The sequence below is a fragment of the Platalea leucorodia genome (assembly GCF_965183815.1).
Source record: "Platalea leucorodia genome assembly, chromosome: 16".
NCBI lineage: Eukaryota > Metazoa > Chordata > Aves > Pelecaniformes > Threskiornithidae > Platalea > Platalea leucorodia.
In genome coordinates, this window is record NC_138838.1 from 6,772,109 (window position 1) to 6,787,200 (window position 15,092).

At 60.9% G+C, this 15,092-nt stretch overlaps 1 protein-coding gene across 1 annotated transcript in view; it reads left to right on the forward strand.

Annotated features, from left to right (window-relative positions):
• Positions 1–7,346: 7,346 nt before the first annotated feature.
• SRRM3 (serine/arginine repetitive matrix 3) overlaps positions 7,347–15,092 on the forward strand; it is a gene marked incomplete at its 3' end in the record, with an annotated part of 29,961 nt that continues 22,215 nt past the window's right edge. Inside the window, exon 1 of the mRNA XM_082327955.1 lies at positions 7,347–7,416. The remainder of the gene's footprint in view (positions 7,417–15,092) is intronic.

The window sequence follows — 15,092 nt, forward strand, 5'->3', positions numbered from 1 at the left end:
ATGCTGTTTGATCACTGGCTGTTTTTCCCCACTGCTTGTATTCGAGCTCCCCTGAGCTATTTTTATTTCAGTCTCGTTCATCCTGAACTGGACCACGCAGTTGTGGCACTGAAGATGCCTTGAGAATAAAGCGCTTGGCTCTTTCCCTGCCCTGTGGAAGTGTAGGCAGAGAGGGCAGCAAGCACGGTTCTTGTCACTCCTCTCTGCAGAGAGAAGTTCAATGTATTAAAGCTTGATTTCTTTACAGAAATAGTAATGAAGCGTCGGCAGTCATTACTCAGCAGGCTTGGAACAAAGTAATTATTAGGTGGTATTAATAGAATTAAAGATTAAAGAATTAAAGATCGTGTTGGAGCGGGGCAGGGGCGGATGTCGGAACTGGAGGATGCCGAGAGGAGGAGTGACCGGCCAGGCCTGGTAAGTGCAGCTTGGCTCTTGCGTTCAGCACAAATGGAAAGCGCGTGGCAGACTGCGAGGAAGCAGGTTGCTGGACGTAGGTAGGGGTCTTGCAGGCCTGTCAGCAATTCTGTGTCTGGAAATAAGTTATTTAAAAACGGTGTGAATCCGTCTGCCGGAGCTGGTGGTCTGCACCCCCGGCGTGTGTGCCCACGTGGTCCGGGGGAGCTATGACGCGAAGCCGCCAAGCGAACGGCTGCAGGGAAAGCCTTGCCTTGCAACCAGGAGGGAGATAACATACACTTGTTCTGGTCCTGCTATTTTAAATACAGCAGAGAGCGCAGATTTCGGAGGGTTGGAGATTTTTAGAACTTGAGATTCGTAGTGTGGCTTAGGTTATTCTATCTTTTTCTTGTGTCAGCAGTCCAAATCCAGTGAAGATTGGGGGAATTGCATGGACAAGCGGAAAGCTCCGCTTATTCCAGTAGGGACTCAGGGACAGGATGGGTAAGTGGAGCTGAGGTGGAAGAGGATTAGTTCCCAGCACCTGCTGACTCGTAGATTCTTCAGGGTCTCCTTCAAATCCCCTTAATGATAATGCTGTCCCCTTTCTGCACAGTTTGGTTTTTGGGTTTGTTCCCCCCTGCCGTGGTTTAACCCCAGCCGGCAGCTCAGCCCCAGACAGCCGCTCGCTCACTCCCCCGCCGTGGGATGGGGGAGAGAATCGGAAGGGTAAAAGTTGGAAAACTCGTGGGTTGAGGTAAAGACAGTTTAATAGGTAAAGCAAACGCCGCGTGCACAAGCAAAGCAAAACAAGGAATTCATTCCCTACTTCCCATCAGCAGGCAGGGGTTTGGCCATCTCCAGGACAGCAGGGCTCCATCATGCCTAATGGTTACTTGGGAAGACAAACGCCATTGCTCCGAATGTCCCCCCCTTCCTTCTTTTTCCCCCAGCTTTAATATACTGGGCACGATGTCACACGGTATGGCATAGCCCTGTGGCCAGCCGGGGTCAGCTCTCCTGGCTGTGCTCCCTCCCAGCCTCTTGTGCACCGGGCAGAGCACGGGAAGCTGAAAAGTCCTTGACTGGTGTAAACTCCACACAGCAAGAACCAAACCATCAGTGTGTTATCAACATTATTCTCATCCTAAATCCAAAACACAGCACTCTACCAGCTACTAAGAAGAAAATTAACTCTATCCCAGCTGAAACCAGGACACCCCCCTCAATCCCATGCCTCATGCTTGGAGTTGCAGCCATCCCCTGTGCCTGGAAATGTGCTTCCCCTTTTGGGAAGGGACGTGAGACACCCTTCTTGTGGCTTTCCGCAGCGAAGGCAGAGACCAGGAGGATGTTGGACGAAGGTGAGAAATGAACTCGCGTAGGCGTTCTCCGCTTGGTCAAAAGTGCTGTCCCCCGGCCGAACGCTGCTGTGGTGGGTAACTGAATCACGGTGAAGACTGAAGATGGTTTGCAGAGGTAAGTGTGGGACATCCCACCCCTCCTCTCGGAACAGATTTCCCAGAGGAGGGGAGGAACCGGGGCGTACCCCTCCTCGGGAGAAGCAGAATTAGCTGGGTGTACCTAGATAAGCCGACGCTTTGCCCTGGAAGTTGTTTCCTGGTGCTGTCTCCCCGAACACGCGACCTTCATCCTCTGTCCTGCGAGCTGCTGCGGCGTGGCCGCCTTGCTGAGTCATGGCGTTAGCTCCGGTGCCGGCAGCCTTTGGTTGTTACCTCCCGTGGAGGTGAGTAACCAGGCTGCTGTGACCAGGCCTGGAGGAGGTGGAAAAACCCGCCCTGCTCAGAGCTCTTGGGCTTCACCCCATTTATTGAGCAGGCTTTTGTCTTGATGGTCTTTAAGCACCTGACATCTATTGCAGCAGTATTTATGTGCGCGGAGCTGCCGCCTCCTCGGGCAGCCCAGCTCCGTGCTGGAGCCCAGCTGTCAAGATACAGAGGAGATGCGTATTAAGAGTAATAAATAAAGATCCTCCAGATGGCCAGATCTCGGGTCCCTTGATCCCACCTGCCGCTCCGTGCGGCTGGGGCAACATGATAAAGCGCAGGAGAGGATAGAACGAGGAGAAAAGGAAATGGTGAATGCTATGGCTCGAGTCTTTCATCCTGATCGACCTCGGTGTCCCAGGGGGGCTTCAGGTGGGACGACCACCGGAGCAGGGTGCAGGCTGGCAGCCCCGTGTCCCTCATTCCTGGGAAAACTCTCTTCCCTTCCTGGCTCTGTTTAAGGGCCGGTGCTTTGGGGTGGGGGTACAGACCTGCCCCCCCATCTCACCCCAGGAGGGCAGTGAGAGTCAGGAGATGGCAGCAGCAGCTTGCCTTTGGGTAGGGCTGGTACCCCGGCGGCAGGTGCGGCCGAGCCTGAGGACAATTGCTGGCATTTTGGTGATATTTAGGAGAAGGAGAAACAGGGGAAACAACAACAGGAAGACAGTTGGGTGCAGCCTCTGCCTTGCCAAAGCTGGCTGCCTTCCCATCTCTGGGAAAGGAGCAAAACCGGAGGGGCTGGAGGTACCTGGAAAAGATGCTGGTGTCCCCCCATCACTGCTGCTCAGCCTCGGTTGGCTGGGCTGGTGGTTCACGACAGGCTTTGTGTGGCTGATCCCCTTTTGGAGGCTTCATGCTCTGCTCAGCACGCATAGCGAGTTCCTCGCTGGCTGGCAGAGCCAGCTTCCATGTGGCTTTACCAGGGCAGCTCCGGCATCCCGCCGCGTGTGGCCGTGCAGGGCCCCTTGGGTGCACCAGGTGCTGTTACGGGCAGCATTGGCCCTGGCAGGGGTGTAAAACCTCCCTGTGGTGAAGCCGCCCGGGCTGGGCTCTGTGCTTTACGCAGAGCATCCTCTGCCTGGGGGATGGCGGGTGAATGGGGAAAGCAGAGGGGGCAATGTGCCCTGAGGGGGGTTGGGCACAGCCGGGGCAGATCTCCCCTGCAGCCAGCTCAGCTTCCCCCTTCCCTCGCAGGGCGATGGCAAGAGGCTTTAATGTGAGCAGGAGGATCAGAAACCATCTGATCTGTGGTTCTGGCTTTGCAGAGGCCTCTCGCCCCTGCTCCCCTGGCTCTCCTGCTGGCCACAGGCAGTGTTAAATCACCACCTTTGCATTTGCTGCTCTTGATTTACTAAAATGCCCGGGAGCTCTTGCTTCCCTCCCGGGTGCCTTAAAGCAGATCTGGAGTGTGGCGACGAGACGGGAGGGTTTGTTTGCATTTACAGGGAAACCTGTTAATAAAGGAGACCAAAGGGACTGCTCTTTTCCTGGCTGTGGGAACAGATGGCTGGATAACGCAGTGCAATTAATATGCAGGGACTCCTGCCGGGGCGGGGATTTGATTGCCTGTTAGGAGAGGTTAGCGCACTCGAGCTGAGCTCTGCCGCTGCTCTGCCCATCCCTGGCACCTGCTGCCTGCGGGGGTCCTTGGGGACCCTGGGACAGATCAGATGGTGTCATGGAGCAGGTTGTGGAAGCTGGTCGTGGGGAAAGATGCAGCAGGGGACTCGTGGCCACCAGCGGGTGTCTGCTTCTGCTACGCTGGGTGATGCTCTGGGAGGGCTGCCCTGCAGGTTTGTAAAAGCAAAGGCTGGCTCTGGTGATGAAGGACAGCTCGTAGGTCCTTTCAGGCTGGAAGAGGTCCGGTGGCTCATTTTTTCCTCCCGTACTCATTTCTCCTCTGAGTCAGGAGGTGCCAAAGGAGAGCAGCAAGCGGCAGCTCCTGAATGAGCCAAGGGAGGTGGGTGCCAAGGCACGGGGGTCTCCTCGCCACGGCACAGCGTGGGCGCAAAATGTTTCCCAGCGCTTCAAAGAGTGGCCAGACAAATCCACAGGGAAGAAAAATCCCTGCTGAGGGCTAGGAAGCTTAGGGAGCCCTGGGGCAGCAGGAGAAGACCAAGCAAACCCACCCCAGCACCAAGCAGGGCTGCATGGCCACAGGGTCAAGCCCAAATCGATGGGAGCCTCCAGCTACCGGGCCATGATCGAATGGCCCAAGGTCGCCCTGGGCACACACGGGGCTGTTCAGATGCCCGCTCCCCATCACATCCCGGGCTCTTACAGCATAACAGTGCCCCCAGCCCCTTCCCCTGCACGCCTTTGCTTTGCTCCCCCCGTTTGCTGGCGTTTCCCTCCTCCCCGCTCCCTCGCCGGCTCAGGCGGGGTTGCTGAGCGTCAAGAAAGTCAGCGCCAGGCTTTGATCAGGGGCGATTGCCTGTGCCGCGCCAGCAGCGCGCTCCCCGCACGGCAGAGCTGCTGCCGGCCGCCCTTTATTCTGCATCAGGAGGCGGCTGGTGGAGATGTCGAACCTCAGTACGAATCCTTGCAATTAGGCCTGTTCTGCTGCCTGCCTCGTTTGATCTCCTTTAATTATTTATCACCTTTTTTATTTTTTTTCTCCTTCCCAAATCCTCGGTTTCTTTCAAGTGATTATTTTCTTCCTCTCCCCCCAGCTGCGGCTGGCTCTGTCTGTTTGCTTGCAATTACCGTCCCTTCTCCCGGTCCTTCCATCTCTCCCCTTTTGTTCTCCACCAGATCGTCCCTTCACGCTGCTCTCCTGGCTGCACCCCCCAGCTCTCTGCCTTGCCTGGCAGCTTTTTCTTGCTGCTTTTCTCCATTTTTCTCACCCAGATGGCTATTGCCTTTCTCCATCCCGTTCCAGGCATGGTTTTGGCTGTGTTTACTGCTGGTGCCAGCTCTCTGGCTGGGATCCTGTGCTCTGGGCTGGGCTGGACTACATCTCTCATTGCTATTCTCTCACGCTGTTGCCCAAAGCCCGATGTGGCCCCGCTGCAAAGCCCTGGCTCCCAGCAGCGCCCAGCCAAGCCTGGGGAGCCCCGTGGGGCTGCTGCTCCCCCATGCCAGGGTCTCCCCACGCTGCTTTTGCTGACCACATCCCCCCATCCTCTTTGTTTCCCAGGACCTGATGCATTATTCAGCACTGTGGACGCTGAGGATGTTGGAAAGATTACGGTGGTGCAAAAGGCACGGGCTCGCCCTGGGGATGCTGGATTTTCCCCGTCACAGGCTGTTTTGTCCCTCCGGCACTAAACCAGGAGAGGCTCTGAGCACGTAGGAGGCTTCTCCCAGGAGGTGGCATCTGCTCCTGCCCCGGGAGGATGCGGCAGGGACAAAGGCAGGAGCAGGGGGAGGCAGCAGCGGCCATGGGGATGTTCCAGCGGCTGCACTGCAGCTCCCGCACCCAGCCCTGCTGCTTGGCCAGAGTTTAATAGAGCCAGTCCAATGCATGGCCAAGCCCCTTGTTTACATAGTCCCTACAATAACAGCCTGGAGAGGCTGCAGCCCGTGCTCAGCCCCTCTCCCACGCCAAACAACCCTCTCCCATCTCCTGCAGGTGTTTTAGGCAGGGGCAGGCTGCCCTGGAGCTGGGGGGGAGCAGTGTGTGGCGTCTGCTTGAGCATGTGCCTGCATGTGTGTGCACGCTCAGGCAGCCCCGTCACGGGGGGACACAGACACCTCGCAGCCCGTGGGTGGCTGCAGGCCGTGCATGGCTGGCACTGGCATGGAGCAGCTCTCTGGGAAGTCTCCGTGGCCCCAGGGCACCGGCTGCTGGGGGGTGTCCCCGCTTGCCCGACGCTGCTGTGGCTGCAGAACCCCTCGGCCGGGCTCCCACCCGTGGCTTTGAGCCACCCGTGGCTTCCACCAGCGCGGTCCCCCTCGCTCCCCTCTGGGCAGGCTGCTTGGTTCAGGGGTGGTGATGCTGGGCAGGAGCAGGGGCTCTGGGCATCTGGGGTGAGCTGTACCCCAAATTTAGGGTGATCTGGGCCAGCCCCCTCCTCATGCAGCAGATGGGGAGTTTTAGTCTGGTCTTGTCACGCTGCTGCGTTTAACTACAGGGAGGGGTGATGGATAATGAATGTGGGATGCGGGTTTTGCAGAGCAGCCAGTAGGAAACAACCCTAAATGGGTGTTGGATCCTCACGGAAATAGGATGCTTGTGCCTTCCACCCCGTTCACAGCTGGGCACCGTCCTCCCCGGGCTGGACCCATCCCTGTGGCCTGCTGCCACCTCGACCCACGGGGACCCCCTGTCCCTTGTGCATGGGGATGGGGAGGAAAGTGAGGGACAGCAGCTCTGGCCATGGTGAGTGATTTTGGACTGGCGCCGATGAGTGGTGCTGCTGGGAGTGGTTCAGTCACTGGTCTGGTCCTCCCCAGAGCATCTTGGGGAGCAGAGCATTGCCCAGCTGCCACCTGCTGTGGGGATATCCCCACCCGGACAGGTCTCTCCAGCCTGGGCTGCCCCCAGAAGCGCCCCTTAGACCCCAGCTCTGGCTCCCCATCCCCGTCCCTGCTGCAGCTCCCTCCCCAGATCCCCCCTCCGAGGCCAAAGCCACCACGGAGTGACACCTGGGTGCCTTTCTCAGCTCTCTGCTTGGAAATGAGCAGCCAAATTAAGGAGGGAGCTGTAGCCACAGCAGTTGCACTGCCTGTGCAGTGCAGGAGAAACTGAGGCACAGGGTGGGGGGCAACTGGGGGGGACCAGTGCATATGGTGCCCCTGGCTGAGGCCCTGGCAGAGCAGCCAGGATGGCTTCAGGCTGATTTGGGCAGCCCAGCCCTCGCCATGACCACAGTGGGTGGCTTTGGGGTGGCCGTGGGGTGGTTTGGGTAGCCCATCCCTTGCCATGAGCACGGCGCGGGGTTTCAGGGTGGGTCTGGAGAGGTTTGGGTACCCTGTCCCCCACCACGATGGTACAGGGCGGTTTTGGGGGGGCTAAGTGTGACCCCGAGTGCTGCAGAGCTGGTTCAGTGCTGTCGCAGGGGCTTTCTCTGTTTTTGGTCCTTTTGGGGATTTTCAATGCACCTTCTCTTTTCACAGTCAGCCCGCTCCCTCCTGGCATCCCTGCTCCATCCCGGCTGAGCGCTCCTCCTCGGGCCTGATCCTGCCATGCTGCTGCTCAGCGCCAGGCTAACTGGGACCAGAACTGGTGGCACTGGTTATACTGGGAGCTTCCCCCTGCCTAGATTCACTGGCTCCTGGCCCACAGGTGTCCCAGGTGGTCCCAGGCAGCACTGGGAAATCAGCCGGGAATGGGGAGAGGGTGGGCAGGGCTGGGCTGGCACTGGGGGCGAGGTGGGGCACTGCGGTGAGGAGGTAAGGTGTGGGATGGGATATGGGGTGGGATATGGGATGGGATATGGGATGGGCTATATATGTTGGGACATGATACAGCATGAGATATGGGTTGGGATGGAATATAGGGTGGGATAGGGAACGGGATGGGACATAGGATGGGATGGGCTCTGTGTTGGGATGGGATACAGCGTGGCATATGGGATGGCTTGGGATACAGGATAGGATTGGATGGAATACAGGGTGGGGTACAGGATGGGATACAGGGTGGGATACGGGATGGGATGGGACGGGATACAGGGTGGGGTAGAGGATGGGGGATTTTCTGGCAATTGCATCCCCCAGATGTGAGCAGCTTGGCCGGGGCAGGGGCCTCGGCGGCTGGTGTTTGGCGCTGTACCCCAGGGCGAAGCTTTGGGGACCAGGGGGGTGGGCTTTTGTGGGGGATTTGGGGGCTTGGGGGTGCAGGTGGATATTAAGACATGGGGAGGAAGGGGGGCACTGGGGGAGAGTTACGGGGCGCAGGCGGCTGCAGGGGTGCCCCGGGGGGCGCGGGGGGCTCGGCGGGGGCCGGCGCGCCCTCCGCCCGCCAGGCGGCGCTGTGCGGTGCGGGCGGCGCGCTGGCGCGGCGGGCGGCTCTGTGTCGCGGAGCTGTCCAGCACTTCAGGAGGGGCCGCGCTCGCCGCGCCGGGAGCCGCGCCGGGAGGGGCCGGGCCGCGCCGGGCCGAGCGGGGCCGAGCGGGGCCGGGCCCAGCGGGGCCCAGCGGGGCGGCGCAGGCAGCGGCCGGTGGCGGCGGCTCCGGGCCGGGCCGGGCCCGGCGGGGCGGCGGGGCGAGGTGAGGCGCGGCGCGGCCGGGCCCGGGCCTGGCTGGCGGGCCGGCACCGGGCGGGGGGCGGGCGGGCAGGGCCCGGCGGGGGCGGGGGAGAGGGAGGCGGGGGGGACAGTGGGACCCCAATGCACACAGGGGGCGGGGGGGGGGGGGCGCTGAGAGGTGCAGGGGGCTGGGGACCCCCGAGGGACGGGGGGGACAGGGCGGGGGGGGCCGTGGTGGTCCCCGGGGGCGGGGGGGGGCTGGGGACCCCAAAGGGATGGGGATGGGGGGGTGACGCTGCTCCCGAGGGGGCCGGGAATTGGGGTCCCCAAAGGGAGGCGGGCGGCAGGGCTGAGCCAGGGGTGCAGCGCCTTGTGGGTGCTGGGGGCGGTTGGGGAGGGGGTGACGGGTGGCGAGGGCATCCCCTGGGTTTGATGCTCCTGGGGGTGCGGATGGGGCGAGGAGCCCGGAGGTGAGATGCCTTTTGGGGCGCAGCGGGTCCCTCCGGGGACGTGGGTGTGTCGGGTGCTTGCCGGTGCGGGGGGGCTGGCTGGGGGGCACCCCACGTCCCTCTCCCACGTGCTGTGGGGAGACAGGCGGGATGGGAGCAGCTCCCACCGCGGGGCTGGGATGGACAGAACGGCCACGAGCCCCCAGCAGACCCTGACGCCTTGTGGGGTGCAGGTGGGAGACGAGGCCGAGATAACGGCCCTGAAGCCCCTCTCTCTGCTGTGCAGACCCCCAGGCCACGGCAGGGACAGAGGGTCTGCAGCTGCGGGTTTGGCTGGTGAGATTTCAAACCCTGCGGGTGTTGCGCGGGGGAAGGAGAGGGGCAAGGCTTGGCAGCCGGGGGAGCCTGAGCGGCGGCTCGCTGCCTTGTCTTTCGGGAGCGTTTTGTGCTTCTCCTTCCCAGGTTTGGGGGGTTTGTCCCCAGGGATGGCCGGGCTGTGCCATGCAGGGGGCTGGTGGCGAGGGGTCGGGCCACAGCTGGGGGGGAGCAGGTGGCGTTCAGGGAACGTGCGTTCATTCATCCCCTCCGGAGCAGGGCTTTCAGGCTGTGGATGTCTCTTGGCTTCTTGTTTCTTGGTTTCTGCACTCCTGCTGCTGCAGGGGGGGTCGCTTGGGGGCTGAAAGAATTTGGGGGTGTCTTGGCTTGATGGCAAATGCCGAGGACGATCTCATGGGGTGCAGGCGCTCATGCCCTGGCTGGTCTCCCTGCCCTCGCATGTGGGTTCATCTCTGGCAGGAACACGAGGGCACCCCAACAGGGGGCATTTTGGGGACAGGAGCACGTGGTGCTTGTGTCCAAACACACGACATCCTCGCTCTGTCCCCCTCTGCCAGTGCAGCATCCTGCAATGCCACCCCTGCATCCCGCCCGCCTGCCCCCTGCATCCCGCCTGCCTCCCCCCTGCATCCCACCTGCCTCCCCCTGCCCCAGGGACTCATCCTGGCAACACGTGCAGGGAAAGGTGGGGACTTTTGGAGCCAGAAGTTGGGGGCAGCTTTTAGGGGAGCCTTTGGTCCTTGGTCGCTGCTGGAGATGGAGAATGGGGGCTTTGCCAGGCAGGCGGAGGGGTACAGGGCTTTTGGTTGGTTTTGTCCCTGATGCCAAGGAAATGGTGCTTTTCCCTCCGGGCAAAGGGTCTCCTGCCCCAGGGGACGGATCCGGCTGTGGGTGGATGCATGGCAGCAGGTCCCAGGGTCTGCTGGAGGGGCGTGCAGAGGGTGCCCACCCCACATCTCTGGGCAGGGGGTGCCTGCAGGGTGCAGGTCACCCCCTGGGTTTAGTCCCAGCTGCTGGGGGTCTGCCGGCTGTGGGGGTCCCCGATCCCAAAAACCCTTCTTCCTCCTCCTCCTCCTCCTTCTCCCTGTCTCCCAGCTCCCGTTTTCCCCGGCCAGGTGGCCCGTGGCTTATATAATGTGCTCAAACCCCGGAATAGCTCCTCCCGTTACACAACCGCCCAGCCAGCCACGGGGGGGGGGATCCCCAGCTGGACGCTCTCCCTGCACCGGCCGTGACCCCCCTGTACCTGCAGTGCTCAGCCCCGGGGGTCGTTTGCCGGGATTGTGTCCCCATCAGGGAAGGTCACCCCGTTGTGACAGTCATCCCCCCCACTCCTCCATGTGCTCAAAATTTGCTTTTATTATTATTGTTATTATTCCCTCCCCCCCGGCAAAGTGATGCTGGGCCACAGGGCTGCCTGTGCCTTCTCCTTTGCCCAGCAAAGCAAGTGGCCCCAAGGATGCAAAACCTGGGGGGCTGGGTGTTCATTCCCTCCCTCCTTGCCCAGACGCCGTTATTTAAGCACCCTCCGGGTTGGCGAAGGTCTGGCAGGGCAGCGAGTGCCTGAGCCCTGCCTGCCAAGGCTGCTTACAGGTCTGTTGGCCACCAGCAAGGAGCAGCTGGTGGCCATGGTGGCCCCAAGGGGTTGGGGAGAACACGGCTGGGGGGTGTGGAGCTGGGGAGTCCCACAGAGGCACCCATTGCCTGGACCTGCTGCCTCTCTGCTCAGCACGGGGGGGTTTGCTGCCGTCACTTGGACGTGTTTCTCCTCCTTTCTCTCATCCCTGGCTCGGGAATGGGATCACTGCAGGGGTCCCGGGGTCCCCTGGGGATGGTCCCCATCATAGTGTGACCCCCTTCCCGTCAGCTCTCCTCCAGCCGGAGGTGGGAATGGGGCTTGCTCAGCCTCCCCCCGCAGTCCAAGGGGTTCAGGCTGGGGGGGCTTCAGCTGCGGCATTTTGGGGACAGGAGCGAAGCCCGGCTCCTTGCCCTCCATCGAGCCCTTTTCTCCAGAGCATCTCCCGGGGAGCTGGCGGATCTCCGCTGCCCACACCCCTGTGCAGTGCCCGTCCGGCGGGGGGGACCGGTCCCCACCCCTGGCTCCCCCATCCCTACATCCCCAAGCTGGGAAGCAGCCTGGTTGCTTAGCAACTGTTTAGCTTCTCCACCAGCCTCCTCATCTATTTAAAAAAAAAAAAAAAAAATATATATATGCACAGACGTAGGTATGCACAAGCAGCAGTGAGCCCTCGCCCAGCTCACAACCCCCCCAGCCAGCATCCGTATATTCTTTATTAATTGCTTTAAAGTCTGCGAGGCGTCAAATTTTGGTCGGGCAGCTAGAGCAAAGGATGCTCCGGGCTTGGGGTAGGCAAAATATGGATGGAGGGGCTGGGATGGGTGTAACCAACCCCTTCCTGCTGCCCCTTCCCGCGGGCAGGATCCCTGCTGGCTCGGGGCTGGGAGGCAGCGCTAACGAGCCCCAAACCGGTTACACTTTTAAAGCCAATTTTGCCTTTTTTTTCTCCTTCTTGGAGGTCTGACTCATGGGTTTTGGCACTCGGGGGCTGGTGAAAGGCAGCGCCAGAGAAGGTCGGTCCAATTAACGGCAGCAACCCTGGACTTTTGCTCCTTGTAATTCCGGCCAGGTGTTTAGAGGAGGCCGGCTGCCTTGCCGTGGTGTTCTGGCATTTTTTGTGTAGCGAAAAAAAAAGCCCCTGTGCCAGCCGTCCTCCGGCACGGGCAGGGAGCAGCCTGGGGCAGGGCTGTAAACACTGTGGGGACAGGGTTATGATTTCGGTAGGTGGTGGTGTGCCCTGATGAGAGCCTGGCGGGCAGGGGAATCACGGGGGGCCACCCCTCTCACCCTCTCTGGTGGGGCTGGAGGGTCACCGCCTCAGCTGGCTTCTCCCCTGCTTCTTGGGACTGAGCACTGGCACGCTCGGTGCATGAGTGGCCCAGGGAGCCGTCATCCCAGCCTCGCCGCCTGTATCCCATGCCTGCATCCCCGGCGTGCGGGCGCTCACTGTTGCCCTGGCTGGTGCAACTGGATGTGGCGAGAATTAATTGAGCACTGGCCGGAGGCGGCTTTAATTAGCACCGAGGCGCGGGGGGGAGGATGCCCAGGCGCCACTGCTGCCTTCCCCGCCGAGGGGGAGATGCCGGAGAGCATCCAGGCACCGCCAGCCCCCCGCTGCCATCCCTGCTCCCGCCTGGAAAGCGACCTCATCCGCATTACGGCGCGGCAGGGCCCTGCGGCGGCAGCGGGCAGAGCGATGGGCAGCTGCCTCCAGCGCAGCCCCATGCCCGGGGTGCTGTGGGCATGGCTGGGGAGCTGAGCAGCACCCACGGGGGAATTTGAGCAGAGTCAGCTGGGAAGGGGTTTGTTTCTGGGCTGGAAAATAAAAGGGGAAAAGTAGTTTGGTGAAATAATACTTTTTTTACTCATTTTCCTTGTTTTTGTCTTTCCCTTTGGGCTGCAGCTCCCGAACCCCTGAGCTTCCCTTCAAAGCCCAAGCTGGGCAGCCCCAGGGCTGGGACACGGGGACGGCCACGTCCCAGGGCCACCCCACCAGGCGGCCGGGGGTCCCAGCCCGCAGGAGGGGTCTCGGTTCAAAGGTTGGCTGGAAACCAGCAGCCCCAAAGCCCGGCAGGATGGTAAGGCTTGTCCTTGCACCCTGAGCTGGCCGGGCCCATCCTGGCTGTGAGTCAGGGGCACAGCATGGTGTGTCTGTCCTTCTGTCTGTCCTGGCCTCCATCGGCCTGGCAGTGCTGGTGCCCGGGTCCTCTGCACCCTGGGTGCGATTCAGCATGGCTGGGAAGGGAGGGAGAGACCCGGTGTGCCGGGCTGGTCCCTGCGCTTGGGGCAAAGCGTAGGATGGGGATAGGGATGGAGTGTGGGGGTAGAGATTGGGAATGGGGATGAGGAGAAGGATGGCGGTGGAGGATGGAGATGGAGGATGGGGATGAGGATGGAGGATGGAGAATAGGGATGAGGATGGAGATGGAGGATGGGGATGAGGATGGGAAAGAGGAGGAGGAGGAGGGAGATGAAAGATGGAGATGGTGGATGGAGATGAGGATGGGAATGAGGAGGAGGATGGAGGATGGGAAAGAGGAGGAAGAGGAGGGAGATGAAAGATGGAGATGGTGGATGGAGATGAGGATGGGAATGAGGAGGAGGATGGAGATGGAGAATGAGGATGAAGGATGGAGGATGGGGATGGAGGATGGGGATGGAGGATGGAGATACGTATAAAGGATGGATATGGAGGATGGGAATGAGAATGAAGATGGGGATGGAAGATGAGGATGGGGCAGCTCTGAACATTTCCAAAAGCTCTAATCCAGGCAGCAGAAGGTGCCTGCGAGCCAAAAAGCTGTTTTGACCTCCCCAAGCCCCAAGGTGGCATGTGGAGCGCCAGCGGGGTAGGTTGGGATCCCAAAACACGTGGGCAAATGGCTCAGCAAAACGGGAAGAGACAGCTTTGCTCAGGAGTTTCCCCAGCAGGAGAGGGACCCCTCGTGCCCCAGTGCTGGGGAGTTTGAGCCCTCCTGGGGGGCACTACCCTGGTGCCGGGAATTAGGGTGCTGGGGACGCATGCCAGCGGCTGGCCCTGGCCTCATCCTGCAGCCTTCAGGAGTCCATGGGGACACGGCGCAGCGCTCGCCCCAAGACACCTCCTTTCCCCTCGGTGAGGCGGCCAGGCGGCGGGCTGCCAGTCCTTGATGATTTGTGGGTAATTACTGCAGATAATGAAATATTTAACCATCGTCTTTATTATCGGGGGTAGCGCTGAGCCAGGCAGGAAGCCGCTGCCGTTCGGGCAGGGCCATGCTGCCTTCACTGACAGGCTTGCTGCTGGGTTTGGTGCTGGTGCAAGCTGGCAGAGCCAGCTGGTCCCAGCGTGGTGGCCAATGGATGGAGGCTGTGGTGGTGACGGTCACCCCATGTCCCCGAACTGTCCCTTGCAGGTGCAGGGCTGCCCCTGTGCATCACTGGGGGTCTCCTTTGGGGACAAGGAGGGCACAGACCCAGCCTGGGGGACATGGGCTCCTTCTGCCCTGGTCTCTTGTCCCCATTGTCACCAGAGATGTAGGACTGGCTCTGTTCTCCACCCAGGGCTTTTGCCTGCGGCCTGGCTTTGCTGTTGATGGCCGGAGGGGGATTGCGGGTGGTTTTTCTCTTCCTTTGTTTTCCTGCCCGTGCTGTGGCTGAGGCAGGGTGCCTGGTATCAGCTCACACAGTGGATATTGCTCACGGCTGAGGGGACACCGGGACGCAGTGCAGTGTCCATCCCCAGGCTGGCTCCACCTGCCTGGCCCTGGATGCAAGGGGGGTACCTCCAACCGCATCCTTTTTACAGAGATGGGGAGCTTTTCCCGGCAGGATCTGCATGCCTCTCCCACCATGCAGCCCTTACCTGCAGGTACCCATCCAGCTGCCGGTTTATCTCCCATGCTCTTCCATCTACCTGCCCAGCTGTATATCCCACATGCTCTCAAGGTTTTGCAGCAATGAATTTACCCACTGCCAGGCTCAGGATAAAATTAATTCCCACTGGGGAAAAGCAAGCAAAGGCTGCTGGGGAAAACATCCTCTCCTTCCCCCTCTCCTTCCCCAGGCCCCTCGGTGGGTGAAGGTTTCCCAGTGGGGAGCTTCTCCCATTCCGAAATTTCCTTCCTAGTTTTTTGCTTTGTGCCCTGATGGGAGAAAGCCCCCAGCCAGGTTTTTCTGCAGCATCTTTCCCATCTCTGGCCCGGGGCCACCCTGGAACATGGAAGGTGCTGGGGTCAGGGGTCCCCCCAGGCAAGGAGGGCTGAGTGGGGTAGCTCCTTGCTGCAGGGTGTCATGGGGCTCGAAATGTGGGTGCTGCTCTGCCTGCTGCAGTCATGGGGGGACTGAGGGACCCTCTGGTAGCTCTAACAGGGCCAAGCATTCAGGGGGTGCAAAGCCCCAGCTGGCTCCTGCCCCGCTGGCAGCATCTCCCG